This window comes from Parasteatoda tepidariorum, chromosome 6, assembly GCF_982258835.1.
Source record: "Parasteatoda tepidariorum strain Cologne lab strain chromosome 6, Ptep-v5.0, whole genome shotgun sequence".
Taxonomy (NCBI): Eukaryota; Metazoa; Arthropoda; class Arachnida; order Araneae; family Theridiidae; genus Parasteatoda; species Parasteatoda tepidariorum.
In genome coordinates this window covers 9,594,465-9,616,566 of record NC_141760.1, presented here as the reverse complement: position 1 = coordinate 9,616,566, position 22,102 = coordinate 9,594,465, and the positions used below count along the sequence as shown (strand labels likewise).

At 30.1% G+C, this 22,102-nt stretch overlaps 1 long non-coding RNA gene across 1 annotated transcript in view; it reads right to left on the bottom strand.

The window, feature by feature from the left end:
• Positions 1 to 2,755: 2,755 nt before the first annotated feature.
• The window catches only part of LOC122271986 (uncharacterized), a 114,583-nt gene continuing 95,236 nt past the window's right edge, over positions 2,756 to 22,102 (bottom strand). Inside the window, exon 4 of the long non-coding RNA XR_006226714.3 lies at positions 2,756 to 2,881. This is a non-coding gene — a long non-coding RNA (uncharacterized LOC122271986). The remainder of the gene's footprint in view (positions 2,882 to 22,102) is intronic.

Here is a 22,102-nt window from a genome sequence, read left to right as displayed (position 1 = left end):
ATTTGCTCAAGTATATGTTTTTCTTCCGATGCTTTTTATTCAAGAGTTTAGTTTTTTTGTTTTGTTTTGTTTTGTTTCGTGTGTGTGCTGTATCTTTCTCAATTTTAATGTAACGCGTAAAATTGTGTTTTTTTCATAATAAATAAATAAAATATATGATCCTACGAATAAAAAAAGTAAATAATCTACAATTACATTTGTGTTTTTTTTTTTTCAGAAAGTACTAAAAATGGAGACAAAAAGAAGATGATAAAAATAACTTTTTTTTATCTCAAAAATGGATTTTACGAAAGCTGTAGAACGGCATTGTTGAAATAAGGCTCGCTTTTATGACAACATTTGAAAAGAGCAGCGCATCTCTGTAAGCAAATACACACAGAATGCTTATATTTAGCTTCACCGGAAATGGATGAATAAAAGAAAATTTTTCTATTTTTTTTCCCGACGTTCATACCCTTCCAAAACAATAACACGAAAACTAAGGAGCCATCTTAGATTACAGAATATCCAGGTGAACACACGGAAGACATTCGAAATTCTTTTCCCTTATCTCTTCTTTCTTTTTTTCCATTTTTAGAGATATTCTATTTTGTTAAACTCGAAGTAAAAGACGGACTTTGTTGGAAGGATTGGAGAGGATTAATTTGGACATTTTTGAAACAAAACCGTTTTGTAAATGAATGTTTTAAAGAATGTGTTTCTGTAATAACAGAGGGGTATTCTTATATCATTCTTTTTAGTCGAATCTTTTTATCATGTAAGAAGGAATCATCTACTTAGGTACTATAATGCACACTGTAGTCAATTTTTCCCCCAACCATAATCTTACTAATGTACAATTTGATAAAAAAAAAGCATGCAAATTTCAATTTTTTTTTTTTCAATTACATATTTTTCAATTATGTAAAAATTTGCAAAATTCCAAATGCGTGAGATTATTATTAAAGAGAATAACAGCAAAAAAGATATATATCTGATGAGTGGAGGGACTATTTTCTCTGAAACGCGCTTTATAAATAAGAGGATGCGACCATTCCATATTTTGAAGATTTAAAAACAGAATCCATTGGGAAAAGGTATTATTTGTTCGAGAGAAAGTGCGTTTTTAAACCTCATTTTACAACATAAAATTTCGCTCGTATTCATTCATTTACACATTTAAATTGTACTCTTGAAACTATCATGTAAAGTAAAATCACGTGAAAATCAAATCATTAAGTCAAAAGTTCTAATCCATTTTACTTTCCGGCCTTGTATTCTCTAAAATCATTTTACCTGTCTCAAAGTGAGCGGATTTCGATTTTTGTTTTTTAAAAATGCATATTTTTCAATCATGTAAAAATGTAGAAAATTTAAAATGCAGGAGATTATTATTAAAGAGAATAATAACAAAAAAGCGATAAATGCCTTAATCAGTGTTTTCATTGCAAAAAAATAAAAAAATGGGTGAGAATTTCTCACCCTTTCTCAAAAACAGGGTGAGATTTCAAAAAGTTAAGTGAGATATCTAAAAATTAAAGAAAAAAAAAACACACACAAAGAGACTTGAAAAAAGAAAAATCATTTCTTTAATTATAACACATTTTTAACATCTTCTAATTTTTAAAGCATTGAATATTTTTTTTTTGCATCATCATATGGAAAATGTTCTACATCTACTTTTTCATCAGCTATTCATTCTCATTAGGTTGCTCAAATGCGTGTTTGTTTCGTTTCAATCGTTTCTACCCACATTTGTTTCATTTTCATATGTGTTCGTTTCGGAGTAGAAGATATTGCCTTTGCAATGTATTTGTCCATTTTACATTAATGCGCAAAAAATTTGAACTTCTTACATGGAGAAACCTTACCTATGGTAAACACGTAATTGCAGAGAAATGCGTTCTGAAAGAGGTTCCGAGGGATGGTGTTCTGTTGTTCTTAAAGGTTCTGAATAATACTGGTAAATAGGGAAGCTAGATAATGGGGCAGATGTTGAAAATAATGAAAGTTCCAGGAAGAAAAGTGAAAGGGATTTCATTCTAAATAGCGCAATGAGAAATTTTTTTCAAAATGCAAGAATTTCGCGAATTTTGAAATTGGTTTATAGAATGCATGAATTTCTCGCGGTAGTCATTTTTTAACGCGAGAAAAGAAAAAAATATGCGAGATTCTCGCGTTCTCGCTCTGTAGTGAAAACACTGCCTGATTGTAACTATTTTCACTGAAACGTGCTTTACAAATGAGCGTATGCGACTATTCCATATTTTGAAAACAGAATCCATTGTTATAATCCATTCCTCCATTGTAAAGTATATTTATAATCAGAGAAAGTACGGTTTAGAGCCTGATTTTACAACCTAAAATTTCGCTCGTATTCATTAATTAACTTATTTAAATTTTATATTCCTGGAACCATTCTGTAAAGGTCAAATCAAGTCAAAATCAAATCATTAGGTTAAAAGTTTTTATCTATTTTTTTCGGCCTTGTATTCTTTAACATCTTTTTACCAGTCTCAGTACCTCCATGGGCTTGATTAGGCTTAAAATGCGGGGTTCATTTTTTTTTTCAAGAATGTAAAAGATCCAATTTATTTGACTTAAATCAGATTGTCTTCTTTTGAAATCAGAATTTTAATTAGAAAATCCATAAGTAAATGCTTTGTAAATTTTTAAACTGTTGGTTTCTTTGTCTTTAAAAAAAATCAATGATTTAAAAAAAATAATAATTGATTTAAATTATTGTTTAAATTATAATTTAAATTGCCATTTAAATCAACAAACCTTATTAAAATTTGTATTTCTTTCTTTCGATTTTTTTTAAATAATAAAAATGAAATTACCTGTTTTGATGTACTAATTTCAGTCAGTTTCAAAAACTTTTCAGAAATCATGCTGTAATCTGAAATTAAAAAGTAAAGTGTTAAAAATTGCAAAAAATCTCATTTTCCATTTTAAATGTTTTTAAAGCTAAAGAGCGTCGCCTACTGGTTTTAAGTTCTCCTTTTCATCATGAAACACTCTCAAAGAAAAATAACGTAAAAAAATGAATTTTCATATTGCATAAAAAAAATCACTCATATAGATACTAAATAAAAAAAAAGGTATTTTAGTCTAGCTGAATACCCATTTTTCGTTTGGGGGGGGGGGAGTAAGCAACCAACATATTAGTACTAAACACTACGAGAATCCTGAACAAAACTGAAAGACAATTAATAAAACTTAAATAATTCCATTTTTTAAATCTATTATTATATTATATTCTTTCCGGTGGCTTTAAATTATTCGATTAAGCAAAACACGTTTATAGTAGTTCGTTTGTATTCTGTATCATTTTGCATTGCTCGAGACCAACTCAAGATAATCAAAATTTGCAACAATCAAGCGATTTTCTTTGGTACTTATCCCTCTTTAAAGGAACCTTACAAAACCTCTCTTCACAGTATCTATATTAAAGCTTTCCAGCATTGATGCAGGTTATACTAATATAATGCATTGTACCTATATTTGCATAGTTAGTACTGCACCAATAAACAGCAAATAAATAAAATATAAAATAAACTGCTGAAACTAAACATGATATAAAACTGCACCATTTCCATAATACGAGTAGTGCCTATTACCAAAATTATTTAAGCATCATTTGCGTTAATAATAATGCGGTGTTTTTTAACATTTCTCATAAATGAATGTCATTATTCTATTAATTTTACTTTATTGTATTCAAGAGAATAAAGCATTTTTTTTTCTTTTTCAGTTAGTATTTATTCTCAAAACTAATTAAACATTATTGGCGTCAATAATAGTTTGGCAAATTTTTACGCTTCTCTTAAGCGGATTAGTGCCATTTCTCCATTAATATTGCTTTTAACGTAGCTTATTTTTAATTTTAATTAGTAATTATTACCAATATAATTAAGTATCAATGGCGTCAATAATAATCTGGCGATTTTCTACGTTTTTTCCCTAACAATTTAGTACAATTTCTCTATTAATTTTGCTTTATAGTACATGGCATATTTGTATCATTTCAATTAGTACATATTACCAAAATTAAGTAAGCATTATTAGCGTTGATAATGGCTTGATTTTTTATCTATTTTTAGAGAGTAATTAGTATCATTTATGAATAAATTCTTCGTCTTAGTACACAGGTTATTTTTATTTCAACTTTGTACATATTACCAAAATTAAATAAGCCTCTTATTAATTTTATATATTTCTTACGGCTCCCCTAAAACTATAAGTATTTTATCTCAATTAATTTTTCTTACTACAACATAGATGTTTTTTTATTAGATGATTATGTACAAAAAAATTTCATCAAACATCGTCTGCGTCAAAAGAGTATGACGAATTTTTAAGTTTCTCCTAAATGAATTAGTACTATTTCTGCAATAAATCAACATACAATTTATTACTTTTATTTCATTTAATGTTGATTTTCAATTATTTAGTTTTATAGATTCGCCCTTTAAAAGTATAACTAAAAACAAAATAAACACATGGTATCAAATAAAAATCGAAACACTCATTTAGTGAAGCAAACCGCCAATGCTATCATATTCATGCTGGTCACCGGATTAATATGACATAACGAATAAAAAAAAATTTAAACCTTAAAGAATGTGCAAAAATCTCTTTTGTCAAATAAGAACTATAAATTAGCAAATATTACTGATGATGCTACTCATTTTTAATCAAAGTGCATACTCACAAAAATGACGTGAAGAGAGATGTGTGTAAGAGGAAGAAAGTATTCGTTGGCTGCCTACAGGATTCGAACCAAGGATCTCCGGCCGCGAATCAGGATTCTTTTAATAAAGGATACGTCCTGGTATACTAATTTATAACATCAATGATACAAGGGGTTACAATTTGGGAAATATGGTCCCAATAGCTTACTCAGGAGATTAAGTAATTTTTGCTTCACTTTCGGCTTATTTTGCTACATATGAATAATTTTTAAGCGAAAGGAATGTATGTCATTTGTGTCATTGCGGCATCCACTATATGAAGCTTCCTAACTCTTCCTGGACTGTTGTGTGCAACTATAGTGGTTAGAGCATTCTGTTACGATCTCGAAGATCCTTGGTTCAAATCCCGACGGCAGTCAACGAACATCCCTCTTAGATATTTCTCCCTCATTCGCATTTCACTTAAAAATGAGTACAAGCTGTTTCAATTTTGAATAAATGGAGTTCTCAAATTTGACTATCATTTGTTTCGGAGCTATGTTGACACATTTTTGCTCAGTGTATTTACAGAAAATAAATATGAATTATTTCTTGATTAGAAATAATAGCTTCGAATTTATATGTGCAATCAGAGTCTTTTTTTTTTTTTTAGTGTGATTTAGGATTAAATTTTTAAATAATCACATATTTGGAAATAAATTTCTTTTTTTTAAAAAAAGTGAAATGACAGGTTTAATTTTAAAAAAAAAGACATTTAAAAAATGTCATTTTTGCTCGCGGCTTGGGAAAACGAGCGAAAAAAATTGAGATCTTTTTTTTTTAACAAACATAAAAACAAAACACTGTGAAGACATTCCAAGAGAATGATGCTTTCACATTTTTTTCCAGGAGTTCATCAGTACATTATCATTCCCAAATTAGAAAACTCCTAATTAACTCGCTTAAATCATTGTGGGAAATAATTAGTTCTGACTTTAATGGAGAGGGATAATAAAAGATATTAAAAGTATAATTATACTTTATTTGAAGCTAACATAAAGTTTCAAGCAAACAAAAACAAAACAAAAAATAAAGATTTTTCTTAAAAAATTGAGGAGTACAGTACACCAAAAAGGAAACGGACCACGCTGAATAACTTATGATCTAATGATCATATCTTAACGTTCTAAGACTCAATCTTAATAATTCGAGGGAGTGACTTCAAATATGCTAATTAATAGAGCCAAACGGACGATATTTTAAATAACGAAAAAAGACACAAAACGTACTTTCTTTGAATAAATATACCTTTTTTTCAACGGATTTGGATTTTTGACTCCCTAAATATAGGGGGGTACTCGCAATCTGGGAAATAGGGTCCCTGTACTTCGGTCAGGAGAGCGATCCAAAGTTTGGTCCTCTTAATATTACTTTCACTTTTTGCTTATTTCACCTAGCCCGAGAAATTTTTAAGCTCATAGAAAAAATTTGCACGCAATTATGAAATTCGTCTATCCAAAGACAATTCCATGCAAGAAAAATAAATTTCAGTTAATATTTATTATTTAATAAAACAATAGAAGGAAAAAAATTTGAACTATAAGGTATAAAATTTTTTTAAATCATTTTAAAGTATGTGTTATACATTGCAAAGTACGAAATTTGAACAAAATCGGTTGAATAGTTCCAGAGATATCAAATTTTAAATATACGATTTTTAAAAAAAATTCGATTTCAAAATTCAACTATTCAACCAATTTCACTCAAATTTTGCACTTTCCCACGCAAAATTACATACTTTAAAATTATGTAAAAAATTTTATACCTTACAATTCAAATTTTTTCGACTATTATTCTATAAAATAACAAAAAATAATAAATAATTTACTAAGAATTATTCTTTGCATGGAATTATCTTTGGATAAATGAATTTTATAATTGTGAGGAAATTTTTTTTTAATTGAAGGTAATTATGATTCTGTCAAACTAAAAATTTCATTCGGCAAAATGGTAATTTCCACCTTTCCAAAAATATGTGTTCATGGCAGCCCCGTTTAGTAGCATCAGACCTACGAGCCACTCGATAATTCCGAGCCCTGTGGTTATGGTACTTTCCATTACACAATATGCTAGCATAATTAGACTTGGCTTGTTTTTAAGGAATTTTATTGTTTTCTTTTCTTACAATTTAAACTTTTAACCAAATAAATAAATGCTTTTGTATACCCCTGATTATGATATTGAAAGATGCTCTACAAGAAAAAGAATGACCTAAACGCAGTTCTACTAAATTCATTTTTCAGGAATTTTATTACTTTTCTCCGTCTTAACCTTAAACCAAAATAATTTTTGCTATTAAAACGAGCTTATTAGGTCTCGCAGTTTTTTTTTTTTTTTTTTTTTTTTTTTTTTTTTTTTTTTGTACAACTACCATTATTCCTTTCTACTTAGCAAACTGTCAAACGCCTACGATAAGAACGTTTTTTTTTTCCATGCCCATGAGCTATAAGAGCAGCCTCTTTCGAATGTATGGTTGAAAAAAAAGGGAGGGGGGAATAAATAACTAATAAATAAACAGCTCAACCCATCTTGTACCGGAAATGAGGGAGACATCAAAAATTCCAATTCTGACAAATGCTGGAAAAGGTTCGGTTCGAAGGAAAAAAAATATTCTTTAGTAATGCATTGAGGCGTACGTTCTTCTCAATACCTGATTTCTATCCTTCCTCACCCCCACCCCCCACTACATTCTTTTTTTCAGTTCACGCAACAATACCTTAATAATATTTAGCAGTTTTTTTCTTATTTATATTTTAGACTTGAATTTTGATGCATATTATTTTCTTATTGAGAAATAATTGCACATTTAATATACACATACACATATTGAGAATAAATATACACATTGTAGAGTGATGCAAGTCTCTAATATTAGTTTTTATTTTAAACTTTAATAATAAAACAAATTAAAGCATTCCCGCAACAGCCAGTCGTAGGCCAGAAGGTCATAGAGTTTAAGGCTCTACAATTTCATGACCTACGACATGATTGTGACAATGTGGCCAGCAATGCGCACAAGCCTCCCTAGTCAAGCTGGTATCCATCGATCATAAGCTGGGTGAGCCTGAAGCCCCCAACGTGAATCGAACCCCAGTCCTTCACACTAAAAACTCAATGCTTTAACCATTAAATCATCGCATCGCGGATCATTGTGAATAAACTTTACATGAAAGATCCTGAAAGAACATAAATGAATCCTGAAAGACTGAATAAAACACTTAGTGTGAATTAATTTATTACAACGGAGATAAAAATAAAAACAGTTTCTTAAATCAGAACTGTGGTGGCGACACTATAAATGTTCGAATTTCAACCTATAAAACTAAACATGCAGCTCCAATACCAACTTATAAAACTAAACATACTGACGCGATTTTTGGTTGCGTGATCAGCCAAACGTGCAACGTTTAATTTCCAAGCATGCGTGGAACTGATTTTATTGACTGAACTGATTTTATTGATGAAAAGATGACTAAACCTTGCCTGAGTCGAGGACAGAACCTCAGACCTCTGTTATTTTTTCATTCTAATGGTTCCACATACTGTCATTTATTTATGACGAAGGTTGCCTTTTTCGAGCAATAACATATATATCTTACTGTGAATGACCGAAATTTGTGGTTGTTAACTTCCACCGGTGAATGTTGACACTCAGTCGCTTTGGTAAATGTCCGAAGTATGCACTAGGTCAGGGGTGGCGAACCTTTATACACCAACGTGCCAATGCTTCTAAAAAATTGTTTAATGAGGTCATAGACGTGCCGTCAAATAATTTTGACTTCGTAATTATTGGGAAAATAATAATACTAAATACTATCAACTCAAAACTCTTTATTTACATTGAAAAAAAATGCATTTTTCCATGTCTTAAAACAACATAAAGTAACATCAGTCTGACTTCTGTTGTTGCAGATTAGATGACAGATAACTTATATTAGGTTGTAAGGTGTTAGTTTAAGCAGGACTGTTATTTTTTTTTGCTAGTTATTTATTGTTAGCTTGTTTTTTATGGTTATTAATTGTTTATTTAGCATTAATAGTTAATTTTCTTATTAATAATTGTTTATTATTTTGCTTATTTTTTTTTAAATTTTAATTTAGCTGTTACATATGCTTCATAGTGTAATAATATTTGTGTAATAACAATTGTGATCGGCGGCGTGCCCAAAATATTGTGCCTCGTGCCATAAATGGCACGCGTGCCATTGGTTCGCCATCCCTGCACTAGGGGGTCTAGTTAAGTGCCACTGCCCGGTACACCCTATACTGATGTTTTTTGAAATTAAGCCAAGACCTACTGTGCCCATCTCAGTTTTCTTGACATTGGGCTCTGGGATACAAGAACAGATGTTCTGGTTAGGCTGTCAGTCAAACGCGGACCCCCAGTTCCCAAGCAAGCTTGATACTCATTTTATCGACCCGCTGAAGGGATGAAAGGTTGAGTCAACATTGCCCGCCTCGAGGATCGAACCAAAGACTTGTGGCACGAGAGCGCGATGCACTACCACTCAGCCACCAGGAGTCCTTTTTCTTGACTGGTAAAGTGTAATTCAGGGTTTATCTGATAGGAAACAAAACGAATTTCGACACAATCGCGGTACCCGATGTCACCACGCTACCCGACTCTACTCTACACATACGATACCATGCTTAAATAACTATTCGATTCATTACTATTCTGCTGTAGCTGTTTGTCGAAGTATATCAGTGGCAAAACTAAAAGGTCTGGCTTTACTTGTATTGATCTAAACGACATGACAAATTCTCTCTTGGTAAAGTGCGGAACATGCATCAATATTTGACAGTCATGTGACGAGGTCTTTGAACTTTCACCCTTTTTGGCGACAGAACGGATGTCAGGCGACACGCTTCAGAAATAGCCAGAAGGACTTATATATCAAATCCTCGTCTGTGTTTCATTTTTGATCACCATTGTATGGAGTCCATCGAATTTTGGAGAAGGGTGCGGCTTGCCAGACCAATAAATTTGAAAATTTTTTGAAAAAATAGTGACACTAGATGAAGATATGTGACACCAAATCCATCTCCCGTGACACCTTTTGAAAGGAGTAGTCACTTTTGGCTGTGAAGAATGGAAGTCATAAATCGCCAAGATCAGAGTTAGCGCCATGTGGCGCGTGCCTTTGATGAATTATTTGTTAAACGCTTTGTTGCTGAGTCTGGATGCGTAACCCTTTAGGAAAAGTAGCTTGAAAGTAAAATTGACATCGAAATATCACGAAAGAAAGGGTTAAAAAGCATACTTAATATTGGCCTTAATTTGAAAAAATTAAATCGAAAGGTTCGGAAAAATTCGTCATAGTAATTTTTTTCCAACTACATAACCGAATTGAAACTTAAGGAAAAGTGAGTTAACGTAATCCTAGAGTGAATCATGAAACTGCAAGTGATAAAAAATGTTTTTTAACACATCAAAACGCAAATAATTTATTGAAAGATTACTTTTCCAGAGCTTGATCCTGCATAGAGTAAAAAATGAAGTTTCAAATGATAAAAAAATGTTTTTGAAAAATATCAAAACGCTAACAATTTAATGAAAGATTACTTTCCCGAAGTTGAATCCTGCATAGACTAAACCATTTTTACATTTGTCAACCTCAAAACAATCTCAAAAACACCTTATTTTTTGTAAAGATTGGAAATACTAGAATTGCAGTAAAAAAAACTTTTAATATTTCTATTCAACATGACAATTTAAGAAAATTGTGATTGTAAATTAAATGTTATATTGTCAAAGCTGTACTCATTGGGGGAAAGGGACTGTCGCATCAGGCTGCTGAGGACACGGCAGAAATTCCTTAGTGCTTCCAAAAATACATAGTGCTCTTTATTTTCTTCAAAGTAAAATAGCACAGAATGTATTTATTTCCATATAAACACTAAAATTTTTTAAGGGATCTTTAAACATTCGACAAAATATGAAAATAAGGTTAATTTTGTGCTTTGACGAAGGGGTCCGAAATAAAATTTGTCCTGGGACCCGTAAAATCTTTGTTCAGTCTTGGATGAAGTTATCTTCTTCCTCTGCTGCACTGCAGCTTTCGTGGATCCAGCATAGACATACATCAAAGTAGAGTGGGAAAAAAACCACGTAGTACCGATTTTATCCCGAGAGCAGAAGTTTTCAAAATAAAACAGAATAGTGCTACTGTTAGACTAAATTCGCATCGTTTATTAGGAAATGAACCTTTAGTAAACACACAATAAGCTGGACTGAAAATAATTTTTATAACTGTAATGACGTGTAAATAAGAATAGTATAAAACAAGACTGCTTTTTGATGGCTTCGTCATAATATGAAATGATGCTTTTTTGTGAATAATATGCCATTTTCATAACTGCTGTGAGTTTGCAACAATTATTCATGACTGTGAGGTCAAGATTAGCCTATCTAAGGCCAACTCTGTCAACGCTTATTCTGAAAATGGCGCAAAACGTCAATATAGGAAATGGCCGTAGTTTTGTGAAAATGAAAAGCGTTTGTGGTCAAATTTTTAATATTTAAAAACTTACTCCAACTCTGCATTACTTGGGCTCATAAAAATTTGCAAAAACTGAGACTAAGGCAGCGATATTGATAATTTTCTTCTAAATGGAAAAATATCACCAAATTGGTAATTTTTAAATAAGTTTAATGACATTAAAAATATTTGTCTGTTCTAAAGCCTAGATAATTCTTCACGGCAAGATTATGTATATGGTTTAAAATCATTGCATTGCTTCAAATGCACTTAAATTATGGCTTTTTTAAAAAATTTTCCTTGGCGATAGAGCTTTGAAAAACAACGTTAATTATAAACTCGCCAACATGGTAGGTCTTCTTTTTGGATAGTGAAGTGTAATTCCGAGTTTGTCCACTAGAAAACAGAGCTAATTTCCAAACAATTGAAGTACAATTGAGGTACTCGGTCTTAACCAATTTTCCCTTATATTTATCCTGAAAAGCTGCAAAACATAATCGATTCTGAATAAAAATAAAATAATTTAGAAAATTTTAACAAACAATCAGTATGGCTCGGCACGAAAAATTAATAAATAAAAGATTGAGTGTAATTTATAAAAATCGAGGTTTTTTTTTTTTTTATATATATGAGTTTAGTCATTAACGTGAAAACGCAAGTGGATCGGTGGCCGGTGTTAAATATCTTAACTAATTTTCCAAGGCATTATTTTTATTCTACAAAAAGTTTATCTTAAAATATGTTACAAAAATTTCTTAGAAAATTTTTAACGAAAGTAAATAAAAGTCGTTGGCTTATTTGGTATTATTGTTATACGAAACCACCGACTTTTCACCTGCTTTCTTTAAAAACTTTTATAAGAAATTCTTGCGACTTATTTTAAGAGAAACTTTATATAAAATGAACATTGCACCTAGAAATTTAGCCAAGGCAATATGAACTCGAATTTTATAAATAACGCACAATATTTTATTTATGACTTTTTGTGCAGACCTACAGAATAGTTGCTGTTTTTAAACTGTTTTACCTCACTTTTTTTTTTTTTTTTTAGTCTTAAGACTTATTAAGTTTTGGAAAAAATGGCATCTATTTTTTTTTCTCCAGAAACACGTTTCAAAAACACAACTATAATAAACAAAATGAAACTTTAGAAATGCTAATTCAGGGACGTAGCCAATCACGTTGGTGACTAAAGTTGTAAAAAATAATTAAACATTATAGAACGTGCGATAAAATGTTAAACAGAATCGTCTTACAATTTTATTTATAACAATGACTAATGTTAAAATACCACAAAAAAAATCATTTTCTATCATTTCTTTTGCACGGATTTTTGAACGAGTTTTTAGAATGGGGGTAGGGGGCAAAATTGCTTGTCGATGTCCAAATTTCAGAACCCTGGTGTCAACTGTTGTGGAATTAAAAGAGACTCAAAATAGCGTTCAGCGACAAGTTCAGACCAAATACTGAGTAAATACGGAAAAAAAGACAAGCATTTATAATATTTGTATATTTTTGTTTTTAATTATTAATGAATATATAACACTATAGCAAAAATAATAAAGTTCTTATCACCTATCTGAATTCTGTTGATATTTATTTCATATATATACTAAATATTCACAATTTATTCAACATATTTTTCGATTGAAATAAAATTAACACAATCACTTTTTTTCATCGAAACTTTATATATCAAGTTTTTTCTAAACTATAAATTTATGGGAAAAACTATCAGCGTTACATACGCTGCATGATTTAGATATTTTTATGCTACACGAATGGAAAAAAAAAGGAATTTTGTTACAGATATATTTCATAAAAGCGCAAGAAAGTACTTGAAACATCATTTTAAGAATAAATAAATGAATTTATAATACTTAATTTCATAGATTTTTGGTTAATATTCTACATGGTTTCGTACTTTACTACTTTAGACGTGCATCCAATCACTAAATTGCTTCTTCGAAAATTCTTTCATAATAAGTTATCTTTTCCTGACGTTGAATATTATCTTTATGCTTTTATTTTGATTTGCAAACATATGTGACACTATTTAAAAATAAAATAAAATAAAACAACTTTTTTTTGTTGCAATAGTTCAGTTAACATCATGAATGTCTATGGCCCTTTTAAATTGGGGGGGGGGATTTATAGTGTTTATCGAAACATTTGCAAAAAATTTTGATTGGGTACTTGCACTTCAAGAAGATCCCAGATAACCCACACATGTGACTTATGACGCCAGCTCCAGTTGATCGTTAAGCAAAATGGCCTGCTAAACTTGAGCTAAGTTTCTCCGCAGAAGTCAGAATGCTAATTAAGTTGATTAAATACAGCGCTGTATAGCACATCGAATTTGTTGAAATATAATTCTTTCTCGTCTACACCTTTTATTTGACTTGGATTTTTGTTTTTGTATTTCATTTTAACTGTGATAAATTTTTGTTTTGTGTACCTGGCAACTTCGATGCATAATTAGTTTGTTTATATTCTACGTGGCTTCATGCCTGTATTTGTGTAAAGTAAGAAATATGTAATAAAAGAATTGAAATCTTCATGGAAGAATCTTTGTGTAAGAATATAGAATGTGTCACTTAAGAAAATTGATACTTGACGGGCTTGTCTTACCCGAAATAAAATGGAAAGAACAGTTGAAAACGTTAACAAATGCCACATTTCAACAACCAATCAGGATCGATATACCCACATTACGTCACTAGCATTCCTGTCTCTAAACAGAGTTAAAATTAGCTCACAAATTTCTGCGGTTGATCATATTAAATCTCAATTGTAGTTAAAGCTTAAAGTTTAAATCTGTGTTACGTACCCGCCTTTTTAGAGTTGTCTGCAGACATCAAAATTGCGATGCTTTCAATTTTAGAACTTCGGCTCTTATAGTATATCAATCAACGTTTCAGATATTTTTCTTCCTTTTTTTTTTCCTCCTCCCTTCATCGGCCGAGAGGTTCATTAAGAAAGAATCTGGCATCAGTTGTATGAAGTCTAATTGTTTTTATCCCTTTGGATGTTCCATTAAATCTTACGGGATCTACTATTGTCTGTGTCTCGTGGGCTTGGCGAACGTTCATCAATGCCAAACTCGTTAAATTTTGTTTGTTAGCATTTGATTTATGACGCCTTCCATTTGATCTGAGACCGTTTCCGTCGTTTTATTCTTCTTCCGTCACCTGGCTGTACCTTAATGGAATAAAAGAAGAAAAAAAAGAAGCAATGCTGCTTTCTAAAGAAGAAAAAAAAATTAAACTTTAGTCAGCGAAGACAACGCTTGTGCTAAATTTCTTGGTGATTTGGCGAAAAGTGCAAGACATTGAAACATAGCATTTCGCAATTGTTTCAATTAGGAGAAAAAGTTTCAACTAGAAATAGAACAAAAAACTTCTTTTTAAGGAACATGTTTTGAATGTTGAGTACAAAATAAATAATTGTTAGATTCAAGTGTTACAAATTAATGAACTTTGTCTTGTAAATTGACTACATTTTAAGCGATAATTAGATTTATTAAAAATCACTGTAGCACAGTCACACTTTTGTAAGTAAAATTGTGTAGTCCAGGAAAGATTGGTATAGAGACATGGGTGCAATACAATTAATTCCAAAGAACATACATTCTAAGAAATACTTTCCATATTAATAATAGTTACACGTACCCTGTACAGATACATGTAGTGTTATCAGGTACATGTAACAGTTACAGTAACTTGTTATGTGTCATATTATTAGGTACATGTACCCGTTACAGACATGCAACATTGTAGCACAATTACATAGTCACGGAACGTTGTATCATCATCATACTTTTGAGACTGAAATCACTTAGTCAAGGAAAGTTTGGTGTAGCAATAATGCGTCCCGTACAATTAATTTCCCAGTACATAAGATGCATTTCACATAAATAACGGTTACACGAAACTGCTTCAGTTATATGCAATGTTATGATATTCAGATACCCGTTGCTGCTACGTATTACGGTTAATATTATCAAGAATATATGTCCGTAACAGTTAAATTTAACTGATAAAACTTAAGGGTATTCGTATTTTTGACCCCCAATTTATTAGGGGTAGCCGCAATCTAAAAAATTGGGTCCTAATAGTTTGGTCAGGAGAGCGCTCCAAAGTTTGAGCCCCTTAATGATAATTTTACTTTTGCGCATTTCGCTATATCTCGAGAAATTTAAAAGAGAATTTTTTTTTTACACACAATTATAAAATTCGTTTGTCCAAAGATAATTCCATGCAAAAAATCACTTTTAATAAATATTTATTACTTTTTATTATTTTATTTAATATTAATCGAAAAAATTCACTCAAATTTTTTATTTCTTCACGTAAAATTATATTCTTTAAAACGATGTAAGAAATTATATACCTAACAATTCAAAATTGTTTTGAACCAATATTAAATAAAACAATAAAAAAATGGATATATTTACTAAAAATTATTTTTTTGCATGCAATTATCTATGGATAAATGAATTTTATAATTGTGTGCGAAAAATTTTTCAATTCGCTTATGAAGTTCTTGAGATGCAGCGAAATACGCAAAACGTAAAATTAACATTAAGGGATCCAAACTTAGGACGGCTCTTTTGATCCAACTATTAATACTCTAATTCCCATATTGCGGCTACCCCCTAAATCTCAGGGATCAGAAATCCAAATCCGTTGAAAAAAAAGGTATAATTATTCAGAGAAACTACGTTTTTATGTCTGATTTCATAAAATAGCGTCTGCGCTAATTGATTAGCATATTTGAGGTCAAACCCTAAATCCTTTAAGAATGCGTCCCAGAAAGTGAAGATCTGATAATTAGATCAAAAGTTATTCGAGTTAGCCCGTTTTTTTATTGTGCTCCCAGTACATTATTTTGCATTGCGAAAATACTAATTTTGGTATACTATTTAAATATCGCCAGAAGTTTGTTTACAAAAGTTACAAAATGTATGTTACAAAAGTTTGTCGAGTTGGCGTGAATTTGTTGTTCGCTTCCATTCTGCTGAAAGTCGACAGACGCCAAAGTTCGCCATTACAAAATGTATGTTTTCAATAGTGTAATAAAGATAATTACATTTTTATTTTAAATATCTGTCAAGTGTATTAAATAATTGTGAAGTGTTTAATTCCTATCCGCTTCTGCTCTGTTAAGCCTAATTGGAATTCGCCTTATTATTCTCTCCGTGTGTATGATTCATTAAAAAACTAATTTTATTTTAAGAATCAGTATATAGGCATCTAAATCAATGATTTTTACTTTATGTTTTATCGTAAAAATAACTTCACTGACTCTAGTTTGTATCATATCTATCAAAGAACATAAGCATAAAGTGAGGAAGATATGGTAAAAAATATGGGAAAAAACAGCTTCCGACACTCAAATCTCCCATAGAATCTGTGCCAAAACGACTTCAATATGGTTATTAATGATTAAGGTGAAAGAATTTACAACTCAGTTTTTCTGTATAATGCTGTAAAAAGATAAGACATCTTGAAATGTGTTTTAGTTTCTGATTTCTATTTTTATTTACCTGAATAAACAGTTTTTGAAAGTCTCAATTTTTTTTGCACGGAACTATTATTAGTACTACTCAGAAATTTTCTCGGAATTGCAATGTAATTAATTCGAAAAAATATAAATCAGAATCATTATATTTTTTTATAACGTTAAAAGCATATTTACTGAAAATTTAATTATTAATTCAATTATTTCAAAAAAAAATACAAAGATTAGAATAATTACATTTTATTTTGGGGAGAACGTTATTTTATTTCCTATCAGGACCTTAATTATATCACAATAAAGTTAACTTGAAAAAATATAGATCAGAATCACTGCATTTTATTTTGATACAATGTCAAAATCGCATTTTATGAGGAGTTAAATTCTATAATAAAATTAAAACGAAACATTTTTTTTTCAGATCTGAAACACTGCATTTTATTTTGTGGACAATGTTAAAGACATGTTTATTTTTATTCTATCCTATTTTAGGAGAAGAAAAAAAAAGTATTCTTGAGAATATCATTATTTCCAAACGATCTCCTTAAATTACGTGTCACTCAAATTTAACCGATGACGAAATACACTGTTTTGAATCTAGATAACATGAAAGAAAAAAAAAATGTGAGAGAGAGAGAAAAAATTACGGAAAATAAAAGGATAAAAAAGTAGCGGTTCTTGCGAAAAAAATGAAGTGAAAAAATTTTTTTCTCTCTCTCTCTCTCTCCACTCTTTAAACGATAAAGATCTCTACTTTTTAACACGAAAACAGTAAGAGGGGGGAGGGGAAAGAACACATTAAATGTAGCAAATAGAACAAATTTGAGTTGAAAAGACTGCAGGTTGATAAGTTGTCTGGTGGAAATAACGAAAAAAAAAAATAATACCCTTTTTTCTGATTTTTGCTTTTTTGTTAATAAAAGAGTTGTATCTTTATATGACAGAGCAAAAAGAACTTCTTTATATTGTATAAAAAGCAATCTACATTCTTGAAATATTCCAATTCGAATGGGGGAAAAAATATCTACTTGATGAAAACACGAATCATTTAAACGCTTTTTTATTCACTAGATAATCAAGTTCGAAGATGTTGATGTAAATTAAATAAATGAATTTAAAGACGTGGGATTCGAAAATTATAAGAGATTAATCGTAATAGGCTTATCTCAATATTTATTGAAAAATTTATTTTTTATTCTAGCTAGAGGAGGTAATAAATCAAAAGAAAATTAACGAAAGTAACTCTAATTAAATTCAGGGAACGTGGAGCGTGATATCAAAAATTAGATAATATTTTTTAAATTGATCTTAGTATTGATCAAAAAATGTCTTTTTTGATTTTAGTTGAAGAGGACTATGAATTGAATGAATGAGAATAAAGAAGAAAATAACTAATTTATGACAGAAAAATAAATCGATAATAAACCGACAATGATAATTTTTTTAAAAATATTGATAATTACTAATATCTGATTAATACTAATATCTGATTACGACGATATTTACTAATTATATCTGACGATAATTACTAAAATCTGATGATCTTTTAATATTTATTAAAATATATTTTTTTTTAATTCTAGCTAAAACTGACTATGAATTAAAAGAAAATTCATTTTTTCTTCTAATTCAAAGGCGAATTCTGGGGACAAGGAACTTAAAATTATACGTTGATAATTTATAATAGAATTAGCTTAATGTTTATCGAAAAATGTCTTTTTTATTCTAGCTAAAGAGAGCTATGCATTAGAAAAAAATTCACTTCCTCTAATTCTTAGATGAATTTCAGCGAGGAGGACATTTAGGAAACAAAAATTGAAATCGATGGTTTTTAAAAGATTTATTTTAATATTTATTTATTTATTTTAAATAAAAGAACTTTCTCATGCACGAAAGCTGTTTGATTTAACTAAAAAATGAATAAGAATGCACTTTATTATAGAATTCATGAGAGAAAAAAGTATTTTCAAAATATTTATATATATGATTTATTCCCCTACGAAAGTGACCTATTTTATTAACTTGTTCTATTCTACTTTATGAGTGAAACCTCTCGGAATGCTCGTTGATAGGGGTTACCTCCATAGGCTTCAAAATTATTATCGAAGGTACATGATTTTTCGCAAACGATTTTAACTTTAGTCTGTGTCCTTTTCTTGGTGCGGAAATACCGTTTCTGTTGGCGTCCTGAATATTAAATTTAGAGTCAATAAAAATTTTCCCAACTGATAAAATTATGTGAAAAAACGGGCAGTGATGGACTGCGCTCAGTAATCGCCTTCATTATAACCCCCACCCCTCACAGTATGCGGATTGCGCTTCTAGGTAAGTTTCTCATCTCAATGACATGTGAGAGGTGTAATCGATGATTTTTGGTTGGTTCTAATGCCACTTGCCACACTGACAGGCTTGCTTGGTGAAACCCATCAAATTTAAGGCAGGGTGTGCGTTTCTTGTTTTTCAGTGGCGCCATCTATGGTCGAGAATTCGATTTCTGCCACACCATACGTCGCACCCGTTTATAGGACAGACCCACTCATACATCCATTCATTCATCCACAGATCGTAATTTTGACCTGAATCAGAGAACGATCAATCTCCAATCCAGTACCTCCAGAGGTATTGATTTGTTATGGGAACATGGAGGATTTTTGCGACTAGACAGATTTAACGTGCATCAGTCACTTTACTTCGGCGTCTTCGGAGTCTTCGGCCGGCGGGGTTCGAACCCACGAACTCTCGGACATGGGCCCAGCGCCTTTCCGACCAGGCTATCACGGCAATAAATGAAAATCAGGTCACTATCTTGGCGATAAGATTCGATTGGGCAAAGAAATATATTGAAATATAATATGGCGGGTTAATATTAAATTGAGATATTGCAGTCACGACTAGATTTACAACTAGAAAATAATGCATTTCGATTATAATCGTGATTTAAATCATTTGATTATTTTTAAAGAAATTACGGATTACAATCAGCTGTGATTTTTCATAAAAAATATTAACTTAAACAAACATAATTTTCCTAACATTTAATACAAACGTACTTAGAAAAAAAAATATTAATTTAAGTTTAAAATACTTTCATATTGTATAATTAATAAATACATTCTTAAAGGTGTGATTTTTTCTTTAAAAGTTTGATTTCATTGATAATGAAAGTTTTTTAAGGGAGGTATTTTTTTTTTTACAACGAAATAATAAAAGGCATATGCATTAAAATTACTATATTAACCCTTTTCTTATTTTATTAAAAAATTTATTAATTTAAAAAATTTAAACTTTAACTCTAATTATTAAAAAAATTATTAATTTAAATCAATAGTGATTTTTAAAAAAAATAAATATTCATTGAAAAAAATATAATTTAAGCATAAAATATTTTTCTTTAATAAAATTTATAAATCCATTCTTTAGGTGTCGATTTTTAAATATTTGATTTCATTGATAATGAAGATTTTTACTAAGAAATTTCAAAAGGGATATGCATGTAATTTATTATGTTTCAATAGAGAGTAATCGGAGCTCCGATGGCTCAAGGGATAAAGTATTCGCCCCAATGAGGTGAACTGGGTTCAAATCCCAGCGATGGCTGATCTATACGAATTCCGGCTGGCATCTACCACAGTCCCTACGTGAAATATCCTCAGTGGTAGACGGATCATGGGTCAGAGTGCCCTTGACGTCAGGCTAACCGCGGGAGGTTCTCGTGGTCTGCCTTTCCTTGTAACGCAAATGCGACAAATGTTCCATCTAAAAGTAGTGCACGAAGGCAAATTTCTCCCAATACTTGAACGAGGAGTTCCCTTGTCTTCTGAATAGGGTTCAAAATTACAAGACTACGTAGTTGAATATTAGTAGTCGTAAATCAAAAAATTAGGTCGGCTGTTCAACGACGGTTATAAAATAAAGTATAGAGTAAATGTTAATAAGAGTGATATGATAAGTGTGAGTATGTGATAATATAATAATAATTTCCTCCATTTTAGTAAGAAATAATAACTATTTCAGTTATATTATTTTTGAACAGTATTAATTCTTATTAAAATCTTTTAGCAAATGCTCTAGATGGTAAATTTAAAAAAAAAAAAAAAAATCTGATTTAAATTTTAAAAAATCCGAGTGAAATCAAATATATACGTTTTTGTGATAAAAAGAAATTATGATACTCCTGGTCAGTGCTGTAGTTATTAATTTTTCAGTAGATAAACTGTAAAAAATCAATCATTTTCTGCGCATATTTTTTTTTAAAAATCATCTGCTGAAGTTTGGTTGATATAGATAGGTCAAAACTGGTTTAAAATTCATTAAAATGTAACCACTTTAAAGTAAGATTTTTGCGATTTAATTAAAATTTAGTATTGCACCCAGAACTTATAATTTTTAACCAACTTAAGATGATAAGAGGGTATCCAACTTTTTTTAATTGTAGTGTATAATACAAGTATTGTGCATGATTTAATGTCTAATAAAATGTCCCCAATGTTAATAAAGAAACTTATCCCAGGCCTTTGACAGTTTTTGTCAGATTTCGACAGGTTTTAGATGTGATGAATCAAAAAATCAGTTTTTCCACCCTCCCTGTAATTAGGACATGCGAACTTACATTAAAAATTTTCTTCTTGCAATTGTTGAAAGTTCTTAATAAATGCATTAACAAAATGCCAAGTAATTTCCAAAGACTTTACATGATCATGATAAAATAACTAGTTTCTGACAAAGAACTCTTTTTCTTGATTATATTAGCTACTATAAAAACAATTTATACACAATTTTAAACATATTCAATATTAAGTAGCTTATTCCATTTTCAATAATTAATTTATTTAGTTAAGTAAAAAAATTAATTCAAACTTATAATTAATTTAACTATTACTTAAAAAGGTTATCATGTATATTTTTTAGAGCTAAATAAAAGTTATTTATAAAAGTACATTCAACAAAACATTAACAAGATTAATTTTATTGATCATACCGAATTTAGAAAGATATATAAAGAATTAAGCAATATAAGAAAACACGAATAAATTCATATTACAAATGTAAATTAGTGAATGGCCCCTAAAATGCGTGTTATTATTTGTTACTTGGTTCAGTATTTCTTTAATGAAATGATTAAAAAAAATTAAATAATTTTGAAATATAAATGTAATGAGTATTGAAGCTAAACATTTTGTCAGAAGTAAATTATTAGAGGGTCCCTACATTCATAATATTTAACAAATCTGAGATAATTGAATTTTTATTTGAATTGTTTGTACATAAAATCATTAAGAGATGAATTAAACTTGTGATGGCAAATCTGAATTTTTTTTTACGTAACTGAACATAAGATTTTTTGCTGCATTTTAAATATTAAAAGCCCCTGACTTCATATTTTTT